This window comes from Protopterus annectens, chromosome 13.part0 (assembly GCF_019279795.1).
Source record: "Protopterus annectens isolate FY-2018-M chromosome 13.part0, PAN1.0, whole genome shotgun sequence".
NCBI lineage: Eukaryota > Metazoa > Chordata > Ceratodontiformes > Protopteridae > Protopterus > Protopterus annectens.
The window spans coordinates 43,999,946-44,026,143 of NC_056747.1; positions in this window are offsets into that span (position 1 = coordinate 43,999,946).

Here is a 26,198-nt window from a genome sequence, read left to right on the forward strand (position 1 = left end):
GAAAAAGTGATAACCCAGGCATGTCCAAAGGACAGCTCCTCATGTTCTCTCCTGTCTACCTGGGAAATAGTGATAACCCAGGCATGTCCAAGGGACAGCTCCCCATGTTCTCTCCTGTCTACCTGGGAAATAGTGATAACCCAGGCATGTCCAAGGGACAGCTCCCCATGTTCTCTCCTGTCTACCTGGGAAATAGCGATAACCCAGGCATGTCCAAAGGACAGCTCCCCATGTTCTCTCCTGTCTACCTGGGAAAAATAGTGATAACCCAGGCATGTCCAAAGGACAGCTCCCCATGTTCTCTCCTGTCTACCTGGGAAATAGTGATTACCCAGGCATGTCCAAGGGACAGCTCCCCATGTTCTCTCCTGTCTACCTGGGAAATAGTTATTACCCAGGCATGTCCAAGGGACAGCTCCCCATGTTCTCTCCTGCCTACATGGGAAATAGTGATCACCCAGGCATGTCCAAAGGGACAGCTCCCCATGTTCTCTCCTGTCTACCTGGGAAATAGTGATAACCCAGGCATGTCCAAAGGACAGCTCCCAGGGTTCTATCCTGTCTACCTGGGAAATAGTGATAACCCAGGCATGTCCAAAGGACAGCTCCCCATGTCCTCTCCTGTCTACCTGGGAAATAGTGATAACCCAGGCATGTCCAAAGGACAGCTCCCCATGTTCTCTCCTGTCTACCTGGGAAATAGTGATAACCCAGGCATGTCCAAAGGACAGCTCCCCATGTTCTCTCCTGTCTAGCTGGGAAATAGTGATCACCCAGGCATGTTCAAAGGACAGCTCCCCATGTTCTCTCCTGTCTACCTGGGAAATAGTGATTACCCAGGCATGTCCAAGGGACAGCTCCCCATGTTCTCTCCTGTCTACCTGGGAAATAGTGATTACCCAGGCATGTCAAAGGAACAGCTCCCCATGTTCTCTCCTGTCTACATGGGAAATAGTGATCACCCAGGCATGTCCAAAGGAACAGCTCCCCATGTTCTCTCCTGTCTACATGGGAAATAGTGATAACCCAGGCATGTCCAAAGGACAAGTCCCAGTGTTCTCTCCTGTCTACCTGGGAAAAAGTGATAACCCAGGCATGTCCAAAGGACAGCTCCTCATGTTCTCTCCTGTCTACCTGGGAAATAGTGATAACCCAGGCATGTCCAAGGGACAGCTCCCCATGTTCTCTCCTGTCTACCTGGGAAATAGTGATAACCCAGGCATGTCCAAGGGACAGCTCCCCATGTTCTCTCCTGTCTACCTGGGAAATAGCGATAACCCAGGCATGTCCAAAGGACAGCTCCCCATGTTCTCTCCTGTCTACCTGGGAAAAATAGTGATAACCCAGGCATGTCCAAAGGACAGCTCCCCATGTTCTCTCCTGTCTACCTGGGAAATAGTGATTACCCAGGCATGTCCAAGGGACAGCTCCCCATGTTCTCTCCTGTCTACCTGGGAAATAGTGATTACCCAGGCATGTCCAAGGGACAGCTCCCCATGTTCTCTCCTGTCTACATGGGAAATAGTGATCACCCAGGCATGTCCAAAGGGACAGCTCCCCATGTTCTCTCCTGTCTACCTGGGAAATAGTGATAACCCAGGCATGTCCAAAGGACAGGTCCCAGTGTTCTCTCCTGTCTACCTGGGAAATAGTGATAACCCAGGCATGTCCAAAGGACAGCTCCTCATGTTCTCTCCTGTCTACCTGGGAAATAGTGATAACCCAGGCATGTCCAAGGGACAGCTCCCCATGTTCTCTCCTGTCTACCTGGGAAATAGTGATAACCCAGGCATGTCCAAGGGACAGCTCCCCATGTTCTCTCCTGTCTACCTGGGAAATAGCGATAACGCAGGCATGTCCAAAGGACAGCTCCCCATGTTCTCTCCTGTCTACCTGGGAAATAGTGATTACCCAGGCATGTCCAATGGTCAGCTCCCACTGTTCTCTCCTGTCCATCTGATGACTCTGGGCATCTTGGGACAATGTAGCAATTGCCTCATGTACACTGACAACCCTCTCCTCCTACCACCCAACACTACAACCTGTGAGAGATGCATTTATATAGCTAAACTGGAGGCTAAGCTCTCAACTGAACTTGTCAGTCAAGTGGAGAAGGTAAACACTTGCACCATACCATACTCATCACATAGTCCAACTAAACCTACACCACCAAAATCCACACATAGATACACAAAAACATTTGCGGAGGCTCTCAATAAGAATCTGCCAAAGCAACAGAGACCTCCAAAGCAGAAACGCAAGCAACCTCCACCCCTCAACACAACCCAAAAGACACATAACTCACAGACCCAGTGTGCCACTCAACCACAGCCCATAAGGCAAAACAATGTACCCAACACATTAGTCATAGGTGACTCTATAGTCAGGCATACTGATGTTCCACTCACCAGACTAGACAAGGGGAAGGTTACTGTTAGCTGCCTGTCGGGTGCCAGGATATGCCACATAACACACACACTCAGGTCACTCCACAACAAGTACAAATATGACTCAGTCATTGTCCATGTTGATGTGAACAACTTGAGATGTACCTCCCTGGACAACATGAAAAAAGACATGGAAGAGCTCTCCGATCTTGTAATCTAGGCAGGTATGACCCTAGCCCTGAGTAGCTTCCTACCTTCATCCAGAATGATACCGCAGAACAAGGACAAAATGATTGACTTCAACAATTGGCTAAGCTTCTGGTGTGATTCTAAGGGGATCCAGTATCTGTCTGCCTGGGACAACATGGCCGACAGGCCACAATGCTTTGCCAGAGATGGCCTGCACTGTCACCCCTGGGATTCTGGATAGTGGCTAAGGCTCTTGCTGCCCCTATAGTGCCTTTTTAGGCAAGGTTCAAATGACAAACCCACGACCTTAACAGTTACAGGCAAGCAAAAACTGAGAGTAATGCTACGCAAGGTAGAAGTCTAAACCTCAAAAAGGCACTGACTCGAGGCACTCCTTAAAATGGAGAACATCAATGTCTGTGCAGTGACTGAAACTTGGTTCAAGGCTCCTGAGAGCACCCCTGCATTACCAGGCTATAACTCATTCCATACCTTTCAGCCATCTAACCTGGACCGGAACACCAAAGGCGGAGGTGTATCCATATTCATTAAGGATATCCACACCTCCAGGCTAGCTGCCCAACATAATGCATCCAAAATTATCCAAGTGCAACTATCTCTGAGCAAAACTGCTATCCAAACTGCAGCTTGCTACAGATCCCCCACCATGCCTCAGGATTCCCACTCCTCTTTTCTTGATATACTGGAAAATATTAGGGTTCAACCAAGCACCCTAATAATGGGTAATTTCAACTACCCCACCATTAACTGAGAAAACTACTCTTATACCAACTCCTTCACCCAACGCTTTCTAGAATTCATAAACTCCAATTCCCTGGATCAGCTTATCCACACCCCCACCAGGGGCAACAATATCCTGGACCTAGTCATTACCAACATGTTTGACTGGTGTTCCACACCTGAAGTCAACTCTTCATTAGTTAGATCTGACCATAAGCTAATCACCTTGGATACCCACATCCCACCCCCACCCCCCATTAAAGAAACCCTGTAAAAAATTTTTCCAAAGTCAACTTCGTGCTTCTTGGCTAACTTCACAACACCCATGGATGGACAATACAGATATGACTGCCAAATCCTACACAAATGCATTCTATAAGCACTTATGCGAGTGCATGGATTGTACTATCCCTAACAGAACCAAGACACTATCCTCCAAAAAAGGAAGCCAGTCTAGTGGTCCCCTGCTATAAACAAACTATACAACAGAAGGAAGAAACTGTTGTAGAAGAGAGTAAAATCCCATGAGTGGAGGAGCTCCCTGGTCAGCCTCAGCAAAAAGCTGAGATCCCTTACAAAATCCTCCAAAGCTAGCTATGAAAACAAGATTGCCACTGATTCTAAGGACAACCACAAAGCATTCTATAGCTATGCCAAGAATCTCAATGACAACACCCAGATCTGCTCTGAGTTACAGCACAATGGCACAAAAATTACAGAACGAACTGATATCACCAACATCCTGGCTGATAGGTTCAGTGCTAACTTTACCCCCTCTCACCCCCTAAAGGGCCCATATCTATATCGGAAGACTGCAGGGCCCCTGCAATCACAAATGTGCAGGTAAAAACTGCACTCTCCAAAACCAGGAACACAGCTTCCATGGGACTGGACAACATTCCAGGCTTCCCCTCTACTCGGCCCTCATTAGACTCATTATTGAGTACAACGCCCCTTTTGGAATGTACCTCACAAGACATCTATAACAGCTGGAAAGGCCACAGAAGTACCTCACAAAGAGAATTACTGGCCTCAAACAGATGCCCTATGTTGACCACCTCAAAAAACTCCAACTTTACTCCGTAGCTTATCACCTACTATGAGGTGATCTCTGCCTAACATACAAAGCTATGTCAAACCCAGAGCTGTAAGACATGCTATACCTAAACAAATCCCAGTCTCTCCGAGATACTCGCTCTAGGGACCTAAACCTTGTCACCACAATAAACAGCATATGCTGGAGGGATAGATTTCTGTCCCAGAGACTTCCCATATTCTAGAACAAGCTAGCTATTTATGTCAAGCAGAGTTCCTCACTAGCACTCTTCAAGAGAAATCTTGATGAGTGGATGGGAAATAGAAAATTCACCCGGGGATCACTTCTGTGGCTCTGCTCGACAGGTGCACAGGAAAATAACTTTATTGGGTGGCGAAAGCCAGGGAACTTGTTGGTTAGGCTTACACAGGCCCTTGGGATGATAGCCTAGTACTTACCTCTGAAACTATGGATTGTCGGATCCGATTGAATCTAACACTGGCACAATTTCTGACTCCTCCCTTACCCATAATTCCTCCCACTTCACCTTTGTACCTCAGATAGAGTTTGCCCTACCAAACTGCAATTTGTAATGACAGCAGCATATTAAAGGCTAGGTATTACCTTGACAGAACATATAATGAAAGGGATCACAGTCTGATAGGATTCTTCACACAGAAGGTGCAAGTGAGATTACCAGAAACCAATAAGTGATCATTCGTTTTACTGTATTTGCTTTTAAAGTCAATAGTCTCATTTAATAGTATTCAAAAGGGTGGAAAGTTCTTAACATTGATTTCTAAAGTGTTAATTGTCAATTGACTTCAGTGCATTTTGATTGGTTGTATTGGCTGAAGGAATGGGTTGCTTTTGATTTTTATTAATGTGCTTGCCTTAAAGTGTCTGTCTGAAGAAGTCCGGTGACTCTACCGGACGAAAAGTGATTAACCTCATTGTGTTTTCATTTTATTTTGTGACCATTAAACTGCTGTTTGGTGTTTTATGCCTCCAAAGTGGCCGTTTTTTAAGTTTTTCGTTTTGTTCTGCATTTTCTGCTATGCGTGGAAAACTTGGATCCCTAGCAGGTATGGCATGCTGCAACCACTGTCATTACCTTGGTGATAACCCTAGGGCTGTGCTGAGACCGAAGGGCAGTATTCTGAATTGGTAATGATTGGCTCCTGCCTGGAAACAGAGAAATCTCCTGGAATGCTTCTCTATCTTTATATTAAAGCATACATTCTGGAGATCTATGGAGTGTGTCCAATAATCTTTTCTCAGAAAAGGCAATATGGACTGAATTGTGACCATCCAAAATTTTGTCTGCCTTACAAACTGATTTAAATGACTCAGGTCCAGAATGAGTCTGAGGCACCCTGTCTTCTTGGGTTCTAAAAAGAACTAGAAATAGACATTGGACTCTAACTGGTCTTGTGGGACCATCTGGATGACTCTTTTTTTTCTAGCAGCATGGAAATGTCTGCTGCTGCAGATTCCCACAGACTGGGAGAAACACTGGGAACTTTCTTCTTCTTTGCTGGGGACAGGAAAAGGGAACTAGAATCTCTGGATATTATTTTGAGCACTCAAGAATCTGAAGTTATGTTCTGTCATGCTTGTTGGTACATGGATTTTCACCTCAGACTACCTCCTGAGTGCAGCAGTTGAGCAAACTTTTAGGAGTGCTTGTAGGGTTTTTTTGGTGAAAGAACCATGAAAACCCTGATTGTGATGTCCACTTCTACCTCTTTGGAGATATCCATTACAGTTACCTCCTCCTCTGCCATGAGACAATATGTCCCCTGGAATCTGCTGATAATAACCCTGTGCTTTCGTGAATCACATTTTTTGCCACTCCTCTGATTCCTAGAGAAGGTTCTTTGTGGAGTGGGAAAATGGACTCTCACAGCACAGAGAGGTTTACTATCTTGCTGACTCCTGGTTAGTTTGTCCTCTACTTTTGGCCAAAAAAGTGTGGAACCATCAAATGGGGAACAAATGAAGGATGTCTTGAAGCCCTTCTGTGAAATCACAAAGGTACATACAGGTATGCCAATGCATGACCACTGCCCTAGCTATGCCATCAGCTGTATGGTCATATTTGATGTAGACTGAAAGGTAGAGAGCTGGGAGTCCACAGCCTTCTGGACATCCACTGGCAAATTACTAGAAAGAAACATGGTGAGTTCGTTGGTCAAGTCTCTCTGGAAGAGTATAACATGAGACAAACAGTTCAGCTCTCTAAGGGCAAAAGTCACTGAAGTGTATGTCCATTTCCAAAACCTGTCCAATACCCTAGACTCCCTGTTGGGGGGCAGACTGAGGAACTTTCTTCCAATAATTCTTTCTCAATTGCCACTGCTACCACCGTGGCATCTACTAGTGGACCTCTGCTCCAATGCTTTTTGTCCTTATTTGCTGCCTAGATTTTGTCTGGTTTCTTTGATATTGGTTCCATCACATCAGGGTCCGTCCATGACCACTGAGCCATGACGAGATTGATCGAAGATACTACACAAGATGAAGCTGGTGAAGTGTTATCTTTGGACCTTCCCCCTCATTATTGCATCAATTCAAGAATTTCACTGAAGGTGAAGTATTCAATGGGGGATTTATTGAACCTTTACCTTCATCCAAATCTCTGAGGGAACCTTCATCTTTGAGCAAATCTGTATCTTCAGTGAAAGACTCTGGAGATGAGTCTATGTGCTTCCATTTTGTGTTCTGCTTCCGGTGAACCTGCATTGATGGATGATCAGATGGGTTGGACTCAGACTAAGATCTCACAAAATAAGCAGTCTCGGATGCATGTGTTATCGAGTGTGCATGTTAGATAGAATGAAGCAAAGAAGAAGCAGAATCCTGTTAAGGATGAGATGGAACCAAACTGAGGGATAATACCCTTTACACTGGCATAGCCAAAACCCCCTGAAAGGCCTCAAAGGCCAAAGCCACAATCGGACATGAATTAGGTCTCCACCTGTCCGAAGAAGTAGACTTCCCAGTCCCGATGACTCTTGACCCTAAGACCGATCTGGGATCTAGCTCTTGGCAGCCTTAGCTCTCAGAGCTGAGAGGGAGAGACTGCTCTGATAACTACGGAGTTGACCCATCCTCTTGAGCCTCGGCACTGGTGCTTCAACTATAAGACTTTTCCTGATCCAAATGTATCAGAGTTGAAAGAGATTGGGATGCTGTCATTGTCAAAGTAGCCCAAACTGACAGCTCTGATAGGGGTGCAATGGGGCAGACTGGATCCAGGACAGCCAGGTCTGAAGGACAAACCAGTACTGGAGAAAAAAAGGTAGAGGCAGAGGGGTTGTTTGAGTAATACCTGGCTCATTCAGGAGTGGTGGCACTGATACAACCCCCAAGCTGAATTTGCGTTTTCAGAAACTTCCTCATCATTCTATCAAAATCTTGTTCACTATGGCTTCTAGATGACTGAGCAGAAGAAACCACCAAAGGTGGTCTCAAATATTTTTTTTCTACTATAGGACAGGAAAGTGCAGCCTCAGACCCACTGGTTCTGGGGAGAGTTGGAGCCAAGGTAAGGAAGGCTGAATCCAAGAAACTGACAGGTCTGACTTTCTAGGAGTGTTTGGATCCAGACTGACTGAAGCAGTGGGGTCCGAAGACCTTTTCTTGGCCTTTTCCTAGCCAAGTTTTTCCTTTTCCAGTCTTTGTTTTTCACTTTTTTTTGTTTTGCTTGTCTGTATCTTTATTCTCATCTTTGTCCTGTTTCTTAGCTGGGGACACAGCAGCAGAAGCCGATGAAGAGATGGCACTTGAGTGAGAAGGCCCTGCCTATGGGGGAAGAAGACCTTTAACAATTATCTTTTCTTGGCACTTTTGGATAGCCCTATTGACAAAGGAGACACAGACTTTGCATTCTGTCTCAGGATGAGCAGCACCCAAGCAATAAAAGCTCAAGGAATATGGACCTTGAGGAGGGATTTTGTGCCCACGTTCTACACATTTTTTAAAACTCTGGCTATCAGACGTTCCTAAAAAACTTTAAAAACTATGCACAGCCAACAACCACAAAGAAAACTATCAATATTAGAGAAAATAACGCCCACAGGGAAACTTCAAAAGGCTATATATAGACGTATCTCACTGCTAAAACTAAAAGAAAAAAAATCTGTTTGCTAAACTAAGAAACCATTTTAACACTGCACACAAAACAAGGAAACAGAATGACTATGCCTACTGTTAATCAGAAAATAGTTTTCTAAAAATATTAATGACTACTAAATAAAGAAATAAAGCTAGAGAGACAAAGCTCTCAGTTGGAGAGGAGATTTAAAGGGAAGCTAAATCCAATTTTACAATGAAAGAATATGCTTATCTTTAGAGCAGATCCCTCGCAGAAATTGTCTGATGCTTCAGGTGGCAAAGGAGATCTGAGGTACTAAGCTGGAGTGGAGGGAATTATGGGTATGGGTGGAATCAGAGCCCTGGAACTGTATATAGGATCATAGGAGATTACTCGGGTATCGACCCGGAGGTAATTTTAAACCTAGCCTTTTCAACCTAATGTAATACCGTAGAGGTACTAGTTAATACCCAAGATGCATTTAATGATGACTGCCATGTCCAGGACGATTGTGGGCATATCCCCAGTAAGAATTTACAGTGTCCCATCCACTCATCCAGGTTCCTCTTGAACAGTGTCATAGAGGTGTTCTGTTTCATATGAATTGGTAGCCTGTTCCAAAGACGTGGCAGTCGCTGGGAGATAAATCTGTCCCTCCATCATGTCTTATTTTAGTACCTGGAACAAGCAGCCCTAGACCATTTAATTTAAAGATTTCAAGTAAGTTCATCAGGTTTGGGTCCTGGATTGCTCTGTAGGCCAGGCATAAGACTCCCCTAAGACGTCTATACAATACGGAGTATAGTGACAGATATTTTAGTCGGTTCATGTAAGGCACATGCTGGAGGCCCTTCATCTTCTTTGTTCCAAACCTCTGAGGTCTCACTAATTGCTGTAGTTGCTTAGTATGGTACATACTGAATGGGGCATCATACTCAATTATGGGCCAGATAAGTGCGGAGTATAGGGGGTTATAACTTCTTTTGCTCTCAAGGTGATGCCTTTACTAATCAAGTGAGCCCTATGGAAAGCTTTCCATACAGTGGTAGACACATGGTGGTTGAAGTTAAAGTCGTGGTCAACCTGTGATCATAGTTCCCTTACCACTTCATGAGTACTTAGGGTACTATAATTGATTTTATAGTGTGGAAGTACATTGTTTGTGCTGAACGGAATGAGGATGCATTTCTTTGCATTCAGTTTGAGACCGTGACTAATACACCAGTCATTGGTCTGTGAGATCATCCTGGAGTATACTGCCATCATTTGGGGATTCAATGATTGCACCTAATTTGCAATCGTCTGCAGACATGGTCAGCCACAACCCTTTAGTTTTGACCTGAACTTCTGAGAAGTATATACTAAAAAGTAGGGGAGCCAGCAGTGCCCTGTGGCACCCCACTGGTAACAGGTCTGCTGGTTGATGTGGAGTCACCAACTCTGATAGTGTGTGTCTGGTTTGTGAGCCAGTTGGCAGCCCATCTTACAATGAAGGGGTTACATTCAATTTACTAAGTTTATCGGTAATGCCTGAATGCTGGATTATCGCAAAAGCCTTTGTCAAGTCGAGGTATGCTGTATGCACAGATCTGCTCTCATCAATGGCCGTGGTTATACTTTCAAGCAGATCCACCAGATTTAATAGGCACGCTCTGCCCTTCATGAAGCTGAATTGGGTAGGATTCAGGGTTTGGAGATCCCCTATGTCTTTATTTATGAGGTCCATAATGATACGTTCCAAGGCCTTACAGATAAGGCTGGTCAGGGTTATAGGTCTGTAATTTCCTAGGTCTGTTGCTAAGCCAACTTTGTGGAGGGGAATAACTGTAGCCCATTCCGCAAGAACAAAGCCTGTAGTTAGGCTATGATTGAAAAGGGCACTCAGTGGTGATGCTAGTTCATGTTTCAGTCTGTTTGAAAGACAGCCTAGAATGTCATCTGATCCCATAGAGGCTGTGTTCTTTGCCTTGGACAAGGCTTTGAGGACCTGCTCTTCAGATATGTAAGGTGGGGGTAAGTTTGGAGGAGGGTTTGTTGTAAGTTAGGAGGGGATAAGGGAGTGAGATTTTCATCAAACCTATCCGCTAGCAGGTTCACTATCTCTGTGGGGTCAATGTGTGTAATAACATTGGCTACCAGTTCTGCACATACTTGGGTTCTACCCTTTAGGTTATGTACATAGCTGTAAAAGCCCTTCATCCTTGGCAGCACTTGCTAGGTTTCTCTTAAAGGAAACAAATCAACAGTAACAAAGAGAATATAAGTTCCACCATAGAGGAGAATAAGTGCAAACATTTGAAGAACAATGGGACAACCACAGAAAAGCACATACATTTAATAAAATAATAAAATAAATAAGCGTTTTCGGAGGTGTCTCCTTCTTCAGATTGATCTGAAGAAGGAGACACCTCCAAAAGCACTTATCTATTTTATTATTTCATTAAACGTATGTGCTTTGCCGTGGTTGTCTCACTGTTGTTCTTCAAATATTTTCTCTCAAAGGAGCTATTGGAGGATTTGACAAGTTATCTTATTTGCCTGTTAAGGCTGAGGAGGGTGCTTTTCCATTGTTGGGTCATTTTCTTTGTTTTCTTGGACAGCAACTTTTTGCATTTATTGTAGAGTTTGTTGATGCTGGAAGTCCACCATGGCAGCTTGATTTTACTTGGAGCTCTGGATTTGATTCTGTTTGGTACAGCCAAGTTTATACACTTATGCAAGTGATTATACAAGGTCTTAGTTAAGCTTTGGCATAGCTACCACTTTCAGCTTGGGATGGGGCTTGGAATACATTTATACCTTCACCTAGGGGGGTATAGTTTGCCTTGGTGAAGTTTTTTAGTCTGATTTCACCTTTTGTGAGTTCTGGTGTTAGAGTCAGTTAGAAGGTGACTGATTTGTGGTCAGTTTTAACTAATGAGGGTCCAAAAGTTGCAGCAGTGCACCTTTTTGACACATTGGTAAGGACCAGATCTAGAATGCTGCTTCCTCTTGTTGGGGTATGGACAATTTGCTCCAGGGCATGTGAATTTACAAAGTCAAGGAACTTTTGCACTAGCAAGTTTTGGCTAGAGTAGGTTTCCCAATTGATGGTGGGATAATTGAAATCCTCCATAACCAGCTTGTTCAGTACAATTTGGTTTGTCTTCAGTATGGTTAAGTAGGATTTGTGGGTGTTGGGAACCATGGAGGGGGATCTATAACTGGACTTGAATGGGGGTCTTACCCTAACCTGGATCTGGATAACTCCATGGAGTAGTCCAGTCTAACTTGATATGAGGTGAATTTATCTCTAATACAGACTGAAACACCATGGTGCCAAGGTCAGATCTAATCAGATATGACAACTCATATGTTGAATCGGACAAAAACAGACATCAGACCCCATGTTAATCTTTCTTAACATCTGAATAAAGACTCTGCAAAGATAAAGTCATCTGAATAAGGAAAGATACAAATGCCATACCATCTGCAATAAGCTATGACTGGGGCTAGGCATTTTGTGAATACAGCTGGAACTGTAGATAAATCAAAGGGTAAGGCAGAGAACTGATAATGTGACCCACAAAACAGAGAACCTTGACAATTTCCTGAAGGCTATGGCTACAGGAATATGGTGGTAAGCATCTTTTAGGTCAAGAGTTACCAAGTAACTCGTGTGAGGAATGACAGGTAACAGGTTCTACACGGTCAACATCTTGAACTTTGAAACATTCATGTAATGATTTAAAAATGAAAGATCTGGTGCTGTTCTCCAACAGGCCTCTTTCTATGGTACCAGAGACATTGTGGTGTAGAACCCTTTGTCCCCTTTGACTTAAAGGCACTGTGTCTATAACTCCTTAGTGTGTAAAGACTGAAGAACCTGAGGAAAAAATTCTGTTTAGTCTGTAGGGTTGGAAGGTATTCCCCTGAAAACAGGTTTCTATATCGGGGCCATCCATATCACTCCTGTACCACTTCTAACACCCAGGAGTCTTAGACAATCTTTTTGCCAAAGGGTAATGTTGAGGGACAGTTTTTTTGGGACAGATATACATAAGGATACTGGCCTGGGGAAAGAGAAATGAGGATAAAGAATGCTGGCATAGTCATTTAGTATTGATGGCCTGTCCATTTTTCTGAGAAGACCCATTTTTTTATTGTTGCTACCCTCCAGTCATCTTTTTTTTTGTTTGCATTTTACTTGCCAGAAAAAAAATGGATTTGTTTATTGGGGGGGGGGTGTTGTGTGTGTAGGAGAACAGTCTACAAGACATGTATTGAGGTACATAAAATATTTTGGAAACTCCCTAAATTAATTTCTCTCTTTCTTCATATTGTTTGAGAAGCTGGGTAAAAGAAAAGACAAACAATCTCTCCTTATATAAAGCTGAATCCAAGATTTCAGACTTTACCTCATTAGCAAACTTTTGCTTACATGCAGTAGCAGTGGCAGTGGCCAAAGACACAGTATCTGCAGAATCATAATCACTTTTTAATCACCCTTAGGTGCCCAAGAAAGGTAGAAACAGTTTGGTTAAAAAACTTTTCCTCTGAAGAAAGAGTGGAAGTTAATTCCCTCAGACTCTGCAGATGACAAAGCATAAGTTTCCACATGTATGCCTGATAACTGAGAATTCTGAAGGCTAAAGTAGAAGATGAAAATATACAGGGTCTAACATTTTACCCACCTTAGATGAAAGCATACAGGGTCTAACATTTTACCCTCCTTATCACCAGCTGAAGCATTCGTATTAAGCATCAGTCAGTTGCCTATGAGAGACAGAGGAAGTGGAAGCAGGGTCTGACCTAAGGTGAGAGAAAAGACATTTATTAAACTGTATAATGTACCTCAGGCTATTTGCATTTTTTAGAGACTGACTTCTGGGTATCAGGATGATCACAGGCAACATTCAACACACTCTTCAAGGCTGGCAGTACAGGAGAGAAAACAGATGTATCTATTTGTAATATACTACACCTCCTTAGTTCAGGGGATTACATCTATCTGTTCCCATAAAAATACATTATTCACACTGACAATAGACTGATCAAAAGAAAATTCCTCCACAGGGAGACCAAAAATATATATTTTTCCTCATAATCTGAGAGGTAGACTTGGGAATTTGCATGAGAGGTCCTATCTTTGTCACAATCAGAATCATCAGACCCTGTTTCCTCAGAAATAATTTGATATAAAATGTTCATCTGTAAAGGCTTCTGCATGACAGGATTTATTTTCTATTATGCTTGTCTAGTCATGATAAGGAACTTATCTTTTTTTTTAACAGTAATAGCTCCACCAGAAGAACAGTGTTCAACATTTTGTTGTTTCTTAAAAAGAGTTCCATCTGAAGAGGACTGACTAGAAGAAGGGATGTCTGTCTGGTCTAATGATCTCTTGCCCCTGTTCCCTGAGAAGCCTCTCCCACATTGTCTTCCAGAACCAGAGAAGATGGTTTTACCACGCCCTTACTGGACAATGGAACAGTAGAAGAGGATAAAGCTGAACTTCCTGGTTCATGCTGGCTCAAAGGACTACAACAGAGAAAGCTGGAGAAGAAAGTGAGTGGTCTGAGGAACAATTGTCATGGCAGGTTCACCCACTATCAGCTGAGGCATAGACTGAGTTTGCAACACTGGTATGTACTCCTGGGTAAGTAATTTTTAATTTCTAGATACTGTGAAAGAACAGCCTGCCACTCCAGAATGAGTATCAATATTCCAACTGGGGAAAAAGCACCTACATTGCAAGTTGAAAGGTAAGTTATCACTGAGTGCTCACAAGCAGTACATTTACACTCACATCACTTTCCCCAATCGCTTAGATTATATTAAAATAAAAGTAAGACAAAATTTCCATTAAAGTACTGCTCAAGCACTTGCACAAACACTGACAATCAAAATGCCAGGTAGGCTGTCACGAATTATGCATAAGAGTTACACTGACACACAATTTCCTACCCATTCCTTAATCAATTTGTCTCTCAAAATGCAAAGTCTACACAAACAGCACACAGTTTTTCACAAAATTATCCCTAAATACTATAAACACTCAGTCAAAATTAGCAGTCTTTGACAAGAAACTTCAGATGTTGTGGAAAAATACCAGATTTCTTAAAGAGGAAACACTGCTTTTAGTCAAAAAAACAGATAAATTACTACTTTTCAAAGAAGGGCAATAATTTCTGGGTGGAGTAGTTCCCCAAAGGTACTTATCTGCCAGAAAGAAGCTCTTAGCCAATTGCTGCTCCTGAGATACCCGAGAGATGTTTTTTTCGAGATGGCAAGAAAGTACTGACGAAAGATTTACTCTGACTGCTGATTTTCCTAGCCAATCAGCAGACAGAGTGAAGGAGTGAGGGAGGGCACAGCTTTTTGAAGCCTGTTGGTAGTTGTTTCCTGGGCGGGAAACAACTCATATAGCCAGGGCCAATGTTAGCATTTTGGGGTCCCCAGCATATGTCAAGTTGGAGGTCCAAGGCACTTCCACTTAAGTATAATCTACTGCTGTTCCTCCTAAGGAATCTTTTAGTTCATGTTGCTAAGTGTAGTTTGCACAGACTGAACTAAAGCTACAATGCTCCAACATTAACACAGATCTGTGTACCACTCTGTGTTCACCCATCTCACAGAGGGACATTCACAGGTATTGGCATTTAGTTGCAACAATGATACAATACAACGCTATGTACAGGAAGGGACTTGGGTGAAATGCCAACTGTTTCACCCCCTCCACCCGCACACACACATATCCCTTCTGTTTTCCCCTTATCCTGAGCTTCCCCACACCACGCACGTTACATTTTTCTTCCCTTTCTCATATTTTGCCTTACATTTCTCTTTTTCAAGAAGACATGACATTTTACATAGTTTGAAGTGATTTTAAAGGTTTTTTTTTATTTTTACACATGTTCATTCAGTGATGGCTTGAACAGAAATTATGATTAAAGGAAAAAATTCAGTGTTGCTGTTCAACTTTAGTTTTCCTTGCATCCTTCCGATACACCTTCCCCGACAAAGACAGCACAGTAATATCCATTTGGGAAATAATTACATCGGGGCCCCCAGAATCCATAAGGTTATAGATGACTGGGATGCATTTTGGAACATTTTCCCAATCTTTTAATCCAATGGCTAGCCCAAAATAAAAACATCAGGATATCAAGGAATACATAAGTTCTGCCCAATGCTTAATGTTCAAAACTGACAAAATAGTAGATCACAATAAACTAACAAGACAATTGTCGTGAGAGAGGAGGAGAAGTATCACCATCCGGGAAGAAAGCAGTGGTAGCTGTAATACCAAAAGAGGATAAAGATCCATCAGATCCAGCTTCATACAGGCCCATTTCTATACTAAGCAATGATTATAAAGTGTTCATGTCTATAATAGCTAAAAGAATGGCAAACGTAATGTGGTTTTGCGTGGAGGGGAGGCAAACATTTGACAACATTAACATAACACTAATGATCCAGAGGGAAGCAGAATGTAAAAAAATACCGTTGTTGCTGGTGGGTCTTGATGCAGAAAAAGCATTTGACAGAGTAAGCTGGGACTTTATGAGCAGGGCAATGGAAGCATTTCCATTTCCTGAAAAAATTATAAGGTTGATTAAGAGGATATATGAGGGATCGGAAGTGAAAATTAAAGTGGGTAGGGTCCTCTCTGATAATTTCTGCTTCAGCAGAGGAATCAGACAGGGGCATCCTCTTTCCCTTTATTATTTACATTATATTTAGAACCACTGGCAAAGAAAATAGGGGACTCAGAAATTCAAGGATATAATTGGTATAGTAGTCAAGAAAAGCTGGCTTTATTTGCAGATGATATTATTTTGTACCTGACAAAACCACTCTGCAAAGTTAAGAATATAGCATCCATGGGACCAGACAGCATCCTGTGTTGTGTACTACATGAACTACAAAATGAACTGGCACCTCACCTAAGTGTCATGTTTAATCATAGCCTCACCTCAGGCTTTGTGCCCAATGAATGGCGCACAGCTACAGTTATCCCACTCCACAAGGGGGGATCCACTCTGGATCCTGGGAACTACTGCCCCATCTGTCTGACGACCCTGATCTGCAAGGCCATGGAACGTATTATCATGGAACATATAAACAAAGACATTGGCAACCTTCAAACACTGGACCCCACCTAGTTTGGGTTTGTGAAAGGCCGATCTTATCTCCTGAACCTGACTGACTTCTTCGAATCAGTCTCCAGAGATGTGGACAAGGGTAAGCCTATCTGGACCTCGCCAAGGCCTTCAACACCTTCCTCCACTCTGGAATCATATATAAACTTACTAAGCTGGGCATTAATCCCTACGTCACTCGATGGGTTGACAACTGGCTTACTGACAAAACCCACACTGTAAAAGTAGCCAACTCCAAATCCAGCTCCAGACAAGTAACAAGTGGAGTACCTCAGGGTTCAGTCCTGGGATTATTTATTTAAGTCCTTGTTTGGCATCTATGTCTCTGAAGTACAGGCCAACACTAGGGGTCTCTGGGTAACAAAGTTCGCAGATGACTGCAAACTGGGAGCCATTACTGAATCCCCAAATTATGGGGGTATTCTACAAAAGGGCCTTACAGAAACAGATGCTTGGTGCCAGAGCCATGGGCTCAAGCTCAATGTCAAGAAATGTATAGTTATCCCCTTTGGGATAAAACATGCACCCGTGAATTACCACATAGGTTGTAGTACACTAAACACTGAAAGTGTGATAAGAGACTTAGGGACACAGGTGGACAGTGGGATCACCTTCGATAACCACATCGCCACAACAGTCAGGAAATCCTTCTATGTGGCACACCTCATCACTAAGGGCTTTTCATCCAGAAAAAAGGAGGTCATTGTCCCACTGTACTCATCCCTCATTAGATCCATTATAGAATACAATGTCCCATTTGGTATGTACCTCTCAAGACATCTGCAACAACTGGAAAGGCCGCAGAAATACCTCGCTAAAAGAATCACAGGCCTAAAGCAGATGCCCTATGCTGACTGTCTAAAAAAACTCCAGCTATACTCTGTCACATATTGTCTACTCAGAGGCGATCTCTGCTTAACATACAAGGTGATGTCAAACCCAGAGCTGTTGGACATGCTACACTTAAAGAAATCCCAATCCCTCAGAGCCACACACTCCAGGGATGTAAACCTTGTCATCACAATGAACAAAACATGATGGAGGGATAGGTTCCTGACCCAGAGACTCCCCAGACTTTGGAATAGACTGCCCATACATGTCAAGCTGAGTGTCTCTTTGGCCCTCTTCAAAAGGAACCTTGATGATTGGATGGGAGATAGGAAATTCATCCCGGGGATCTTGTCAGTCGCCCTGCTAGACAGGGATCCAGGGAAGTAAATATTGTAGGAAGAAATAGCCAGGAAATTGTTATGGCTAGGCTTGTATAGGCCCTAGGGCTGATAGCCTAGTACCAACCTATGAACCTATAAGACATTACAGTGTTGTGCAACATTTTAAGACAGTTTAAGATCTTTTCGCGATACAAAATGAATGAAGCTAAAACAAAGGCAATAGCAGTAATTATGTACCCACACATGAACTGGTTCAGGAGTACCCATATTTATGGGGACATGATACAATTAAATATTTAGGAGTATGGATTAAAAATTACTCTAGTGTGGGAGCTAAGGATATGTGAAAAGAGACTAAACAAAAGATAATACAAAAACTGAGAAAACGGAAGCTTTGTTATATGGATAGTAAGATACAAGCAGTTAAAATATTTTTAGTCCCTTTAGTCTTATATACAGGTCAGGCATATTTTTATCAGCCAGAGAAGCTGTGAATGGCAATTAATAAAGAGCTGAAGGATTTTATCTGGGAGGGGAAGACGGCAAAAATAAAGGTGGATAACTGATTCTTCCAGTAGAAGAGGGCGGTTTGGGATTACCCAATATGAAGGGTATTTCAGAGCTGCACAGTTAAGACTCCTATACAAAGCACAAGCAGAAAACTATAAATCAAAGAGGAAAGGGATGATGATGAAACACTGGGAAGTTCAAGAAACAAGTACAGACTGAGATTATGGATACAGGCCTTTAAGGAGATCAACAATAATCATGCAGAATATTATATCCATAAAGTAGCAAAAAGTATTCTAGGATCTAAACCAACATGGGAATGGAGAAAGGAGATTCTGCCAATAGGGATGACTGCAATCAAGGATACAGACAATAGGCAAGAGGGGGCCAGAATTTATTGGAGACAACTGGCAAAGGAACCAAGGTATTGGAAACAAATGACTAGAGTGGGAAAGATGACAGAATGGGAAGACACCAATAATTTATTTGGACTGCAGGTTAGAGATTGTCTTCTTTATCAGGGATTGATATCAGAGTATAGGCAAAGAGAAGAAATAGGGGGGTCTTAAATGAAAGACCAGCACTGGAAGAGTTTTTAATAGAACCTAGTACAGAAGCTGACATTAAAAAAGAAATAATTACTAGAGCATATAAAATATTGCATGATAACTATAAGAACTGTCATTGCCCAACTGTCATTGTCCATGTTGGTGTGAATGACCTGAGACATACCTCCCTGGACTACATGAAAAAAGACATGGAGGAGCTCTCTGATCTTGTATCCCAGGCAGGTATGACCCAAACCCTGAGTAGCATCCTGCCATCACCCAGAATGATACCGCAGTACAAGGACAAAATGAATGACTTCAACAATTGGCTAAGCTTCTAGGCTTGTATAGGCCCTAGGGCTGATAGCCTAGTACCAACCTATGAACCTATAAGACATTACAGTGTTGTGCAACATTTTAAGACAGGGGGTCCAGTATTTGTCTGCCTGGGACAACATGATTGACAGACCCCAATGCTTTGCCAGAGATGGCATGCACCTGTCACCCTTAGGATTCCGGATACTGGCTAAGGCTCTTGCCACCCCTATAGTGCCTTTTTTAGGCAAGGTTCAAATGACAAATTCACCACTGTAACAGGTACAAGCAAGCAAAATCTGAGGGTAATGCTACTCAATGCTAGAAGTCCAAACCTCAAAATGCACTCACTCGAGCCACTCCTTAAAATGAAGAACATTGACATCTGTGCAGTGACAGAGACCTAGTTCAAAGCTCCAGAGAGCACCCCTGCATTACCAGGCTACAATTCATACCACACCTTTTGGCCACCTAACCCAGAACGAAGCACTAAAGGCGGAGGTGTGTCCATATTCAATAAGGATATCCACACCTCCAGGCTAGCTGCACAGCATAATGCATCCGAGATTATCCAAGTGCAACTAATGCTGGGCAAGACCGCAATCCAAATTGTAGCTTGCTACAGACCCCCCACCATGCCCCAAGATTCACACTCCTCATTTCTTGATACACTGGAAAGTATTAGGGTACAACCCAACATCCTAATAATGGGCGATTTCAACTACCCCACCATTAACTGGGAAAACTACTCATGTACGAACTCTTTTGCTCAACGTTTTCTAGAATTCATAAATTCCAATGCCTTGGATCAACTTATTCACACCCCCACCAGGGGCAGCAATATCCTAGACCTCATCATTACCAACATGGGAAACTGGTGTTCCACACCAGAGGTCAATTCCTCGTTGGTCAGATCCGACCACAAGCTAATCAGCCTAGACATCCACATCCCACCCCCACCCCCAATTAGGGAAAGCATCATAAAAAACTTCTCCAAAGCCAACTTCACACTTCTTAAGACAGAAGTGGCAAACTTCATGACAACCATGCAGATGGACAATAGAGGTATGACTGCCGAATCCTACACAAATGCACTTTATAAGCACTTACACGAGTGCATGGATCATGCTATCCCTAATAGAACCAAGATGTTATCCTCCAAAAAAAGGAAGCCAATCTGGTGGTCCTCTGCCATAAACAAACTCTACAGCAGAAGAAAGAAACTGTTGCAAAAAAGAGTAAAATCCCATGACTGGAGGAACTCCCTGGTCAACCTCAGTAAGAAGCTGAGATCCCTCATAAAATCCTCCAAAGCTAGTTACGGAAACAAAATTGCCACTGACTCTAAAGACAACCACAAAGCATTCTATAGCTATGTCAAGAATCTAAATGGGAACACTCAGATCTGCTCTGAGTTACAACACAAGGCTGCAACCAGTAGACATTTGGTGGGGGCAGTAACGAGCCAATTGTTTAAGTACAAAAACACTTGGAATCCTTGCAGTCTCAAGTGAGCTGTTACCACTGCCATGCATTTAGTGAACACTCTGGGGGCTGTAGAGAGTCCAAAGGACAGCGCCCAAAATTGGTAATGACTGGCTCCCAGCCGGAAGCGAATTAGAAGTTATGTACTCACCATAACGTTCCATCTGAGTAGGTGACTTCATTTGGATGCAACCTGTGGGTATCAGATCCGACTTCGGATCCGAGCCTGCATTTCAAAAGCTTAGGATCCGAGCTCCTAGCTCCTCCCTCTACCCATAATCCCTTGCCAAGCCCTAACTGACCTCAGATTGAGTTTGCCTATAATATTGGTAAAGAATACCTGAACACGGGATCAAAATTTCACTCTATGCAGGTCAGGGGGATGGAGGGGGGGATGGTTGCATCCAAATGAAGTCACCTACTCAGATGGAATGTTATGGTGAGTACATAACTTCTAAATCTGAAGTAGGCAGACTTCATTTGTCTGCAACCTGTGGGACAGAGTCCCCAGCTACCTAAATCTTGGGTGGCCGTCATGGAAGGATGTTCCGGAGCACCGCAGAGCCAAAGGATGCTCTCCCTCTGGAAACAACATCCACTTTATAATGAGAAATAAAGGTATGAGATGAGGCCCAAGTGGCCGCTGCACAGATATCATCCAAGGGCACTCGGGATTTAAAAGCGGCCGAAGTAGAAACTGCCCTAGTAGTATGAGCTGTAACCCGCTGAGGAGCTGGCCTCCCTGAGGTGTCATAGGCCTGCAAAATACAATTCGCAATCCATCTCGATAGTGTGACTTTAGAGACTGCTTTACCCATAGCAAATTTGGCAAAGGAGACGAACAGTTGATCTGATTGCCTATGACCAGCCGTTCTGTGAATATAAAATCGCAATTGTCTGTGAACATCTAACAAATGCAGCTTATATTCTCCTTTGTTTTTGTAGTTGGGGAAAAACACAGGTAGGTTGATTGATTGGTTAATATTAGCTTCTGAAGAAACTTTTGGGAGAAAAGAAGTATTGGTCCTGAGGAAGACCCTGTCAGGAAAAAAGGACAGGTAAGGCAGTTTAACGCAAAGAGCCTGAAGCTCCGACACTCTTCTGGCTGAAGTGATAGCTACTAAGAAGGCAGTCTTCCAGGAAAGGTACTTCAGATCTACAGATGCTGCAGGTTCAAAGGGGGGAGCAGTAAGTGTTTGTAGAACTAAGGATAAATCCCAAGGTGGCACAATTTCTTTGACCGGAGGTCTCAAAAGAAAAACACCTTTCAAAAAGGCCTTGCAAATTTTTGCCATCATGAGGGGTGTTGACTCATGACCCACATGATAATGGGAAATAGCTGCCATTTGCACTTTTACCATGGAAGAACTGGCTCCCTGATGGAAGAGGTTTGTTAAGAAATCCAGTACCGCCGACAGTGGTGTGGAAAAAGGATCAATATTGTTTTGATTTGCCCAAATAGAGAATCGATTCCATTTGCTCCGATAAACCTTCCTAGTGGAAGGTTTATGAGCTGCCACTAAAATAGCTTTAACAGGTGACGAGATACCGGGAGTCCTAATCAGGGATGGAACTGGAGCAGCCAGGCTGTCAATCTCAAGGTGTGGAGGTTCGGTATCGGAAGTCCTTGAGGATGGGAAATGAGATCCGGAATGGGATCCAAAATCCAGGGCGGATTCACTCTGTGAGACCACACATAAGGGGACCAAGGTTGACGAGGCCAGAACGGGACAATGAGAATCATTTTGCTCCCTAAACTGTTGGCTTTCTGTAAGAGCCTCTGCATTAGAGGTAGTGGAGGCTAAGCATAAAGGAGACCGGGGGGCCAAGCATGCACCAGAGTGTCTCTCGGGGATTCCCCAGGTGGGGGAAGCAGAGCGAAGAAACTGTCGCATTTGGCGTTTGAGTGAGAAGCAAAAAGATCGCAACAGGGTTGCCCCCAGACGGCAAAAATCTTCTTCGCTACCAGAGGATTGAGAGACCATTCGTGAGGAGAAAGAATGGTGCGACTGAGCTTGTCCGCTAGGATGTTGGCTTTCCCCGGAATGTGCGTTGCTACAAGAAAGCGGTTGGTGGAGATTACCCATTCCCAGACTCTCATGGCCTCTCGACAAAGGGGATAGGACCTGGTTCCCCCCTGTTTGTTGATGTACCAGACTACCGCCATGTTGTCCGTCTGGATAGCAATAGTGCCTGTAGGTAGAAGGCTGTGAAGTGCTTGCAACGCCAAGAGCACCGCCCTCATCTCCAGGACATTTATATGCAACGAGGTCTCTGAACTGTTCCAGGTGCCTTGAACAATCTTGCCCGCAGAATGCCCCCCCCACCCGAGGCGAGAAGCGTCCGTGGTCACCGTGGCTAGGGGAAATGTTGCACAAAAGGGCCTCCCTGCTAGGAGTTCCATTGACTGGAGCCACCAAAAAAGGGAGTCCTTGCATGCTTTGCTGATGGCAATCGGGCTGTTGAGTGAAGAGTACAGCGGAGACCACTGGACCTGTAGGGTCCATTGGAGGATCCGCATGTGCAAGCGAGCATGAAGAAGAAGCGGGATAGCTGCCGCCATTGAACCCAGGGCCCTCAGGACCGAAGCTGCCATCGGAGATGGTTGCAGGATTGCTATGGTATGACACCTCAGGTTGGCGAGTCGATCCGGAGTGAGAAAGGCCCGCATAGACCTTGTATCCAATCTTCCTCCTATGAAATCTATAAGTTGCGTGGGGACTAGTAAGGATTTTTTCTTGTTTATGGTGATGCCCAGCTTCGGTACTATTTGGATGAAATAGTCCCGGGCTGAGCACAGTAGATGCCTCGATGATGCCATGAGGAGCCAATCGTCCAGGTACGGAAAGACCTGTATTCCCTGGAGTCTCAGGTGGGCCGCTACCAATGCTAGTACCTTGGTGAACACCCTGGGGGCAGAGGTGAGACCAAAGGGAAGGACCCTGAACTGGTAGTGATTGGCTCCTAGCCAGAAGCGAAGGAACCTCCTGGACCGTCTGTCCATTCGAATGTGATAGTACGCGTCCTTGAGGTCGATAGAACACATCCAATCATTCTCCCGCAAGAGGGGGAGTATAGATTGAAGAGTGACCATCCAGAATTTCTGCTTGGTTACAGACAGGTTCAGTAGGGAAAGGTCTAAGATAGGTCTTAAGTCACCCGTTTTCTTTGGCACCAAAAAGAACCTGGAGTAAAACCCTGATCCGGTCTGATCTCGGGGGACGTGCTGGATGGCTCTTTTTTCTAACAGCTGCATGATTTCGACAGCTGCTGCCTCCCTTTGGTCGGGTGGTACATCGGGGAGGCTTCGGGATCTGGGGATTTTGCACAGGGGAATAGCATAACCTCTGGATATTATACAAAGCACCCAACGGTCTGACGTGATTGACTCCCAAGATGTCAGGTGCTTCGAAAACCGCCCCCCGACTGCCTCCAGAGATGGACAGCTGGGCAACCCTTCAGGGCTGTTGTGTGGATCTCTCAGAGAAAGGTTCTCTGGACCCAAAGTTCCTAGGAGCCCCTCTGCCTCTAGGACGGTGACCTCCCTGTCCTCCTCTGCCACGGAAGGACTGGTTGTCTGGAGCAGGCTGGGACTGCTGCGATTTCCGGAACCACATCTTCTTCTGTCCCTTTTGGTTCTTCGAGAAGGACCTCTGGGGAGCTGAGAAGCGGACTCCGATGGCAGACAGTGTCTTCTCATCCTTCTCGCTCTGGACTAATGTTTTGCGAACAGTTTTGCCAAACAAGGCAGAACCATCAAAGGGGGCATTCGCGAAGGTCGCTTTGAAGGGCTCTGCGAAATCACAGTGGCGGAGCCAGGCCTGACGCCTCATAACTAGGCCCGCTCTGCTAGCTCTAGCGGCTCCCTCAGTAGCGTGAGAAAGTAGCCGCATAGAAGTATTGGAAACTGCTCTAAGAGTGGCCATACGGGTGGAGTACATGTGTTTGTCCTCACCCGACATGGACTCTGGGGGGGATGCAGCGTACTCCTTAATCAGGTCCCGCTGCATCCTGATAACATGTGCCATGTAGTTCAGCGCTCTCAAAGAGAAGGTTGCTGAACTAAAAACTCGCTTCCCAATGCGATCCATCGAGCGGGACTCTTTGCTCGGGGGATGCATAGAGGGACTCTCCTGGGCTAACTCCCTCTTTGTGGCTGCAGCCATCATCATGGCATCTACCGGGGGGCCCTTGCTCCAGTGAGTGCGGTCCGCCGGGGGGCTCAGGATACATGCCCGGATGCTTGGGTACAGGCTCAACGGTGTCCGGTTCCTTCCATGCTCTGGTGGATATAAGGTCCACCAGAGGATTGGCAGGAGGGGACACCCAAGAGGTAGATGAACCCACCTCGAATGCCTCCAAGAACACAGACTCGTCTGAGGAGGCCTTGGGGGCAGACCACCCCCCCCTGATCCTTAACATCTCCATAATGTCTCCAAAGGAGATGTCTTCCGGGGGTGATCTTGAGGAGCCCTCCCTTTCATCCAAGTCTGTGTCTTCGGTAATGGACTCCGGGGAGTCCACGTGCCTCCTTTTGCACTTACGCTTCTGAGGCACTTCCTCGGGGGGACTGTCCGAGGAGTCCTCTTCAGCAGCCAGATGTTCCAAGGGAACTACTTGGGACATCGAGGCGGGCTGTCCCTGGGACCGGCTGATGGGAGCCTGGCCCAGCTGCAAGGGAGTGCGGGGTGGAGCCGTGGCAGGGACCGGGGGTCCGGTAGTCCTCAACAGCACCCTTTCCACTACGTCGAAGGCCGAGGGGGAGCCAGCTTCTCTAAGCCCTGAAAGCCGACCCCCACTCGGATCCGACACACGGACTGGAGTCAGAGCCGAAACCGTTGGATCCGAGAGACCGGTGCGCTCTGACTTAGACGGAGTTGAAGACACACCAGCTCCCTCGGATCCGAGGCTCGGCCCTTGGCTCCAAGAGGTCGGGTCCGAAGTACCCGAAGCACTCAAGGGATGGGTCAGATCTGAGGTGCGCCGACCTGTCGGATCCGACCCACCCCCGGATCCAACTCTGCCCGGCACCGACAGCTCCGAACCCGGGATGTGGGTCGGAGAAGGAGCCAAGGGGGTGAAAAAAGGGGTCGAAGCCCCTCCTGGATGGGGGGGGCTAAGAGCACTCCCATTTGCATCTGGGCCTGGATGAAACACCTCATCATCCGGTCCATGTCTGCTTCGGACATTGAAAAGGTGGATCTAGATGAGGCCACCGAAGTGGACCTAGAGAGCCGCCTCGGGGACCTCAATGAAGGGCTAGCCTCCTCCTCCTTGGGCCCAGAAGAGAACCGAGGGGAGTGGAGCCGAGGAGGAGGAGATCTAGAAGACACAGGAGAGGCCCGTTTAGACGGAGGAGCCGAGCTCGAGGCCTCGGCTCTCCGTTTGTGGTGCCTCTCCTTGTGTCTCTCCTTCTTCTCTTTCTCCCTTATAGTCTCCCTCTTCTCCGGCTTCTTGGTGGGAGGTTGAGTCCCTGCCAGGGGAGGGGAGACCGCAGCACCCACGGAAGGCTGCTGGCTAGTAGGGGCAGAGGCCGGAGCCGCATTTGGAGGGAGAAGTCCCTCCAGAACAA